Genomic DNA, 331 nt, shown 5'->3' on the forward strand with positions numbered 1-331 from the left:
GCCGCAGCGCCGGGGAAAGGTGAAACTGTAATGTTTGTGATTAATTATTAGATTATGCAAAGGGTAATTAAAATATCAGTCAATATTTACCGGGCCATATGCCACAGGCGCTTTTGCCGCCACGGCTCGCCTTTGAATTTTAATAACCCAAACGGGGTGAGAGGCGCCCTTTGGCAGGTATCTCTCTAATGCTCTTAACCATCTGCCGACGCTCAGCCCACTTCCACACCAACATAATGTTTTGTTTATGATAACGCTGTTAATTCAACACGGGCTTAGGTGCAAAGTGGCACAGTTGAGCTTTAGCACCATTTATTCCGCAATATTTGCA

Source organism: Clinocottus analis, unplaced genomic scaffold (assembly GCF_023055335.1).
Source record: "Clinocottus analis isolate CAN_PGR_092001 unplaced genomic scaffold, fCliAna1.0.p SCAF_18, whole genome shotgun sequence".
NCBI lineage: Eukaryota > Metazoa > Chordata > Actinopteri > Perciformes > Cottidae > Clinocottus > Clinocottus analis.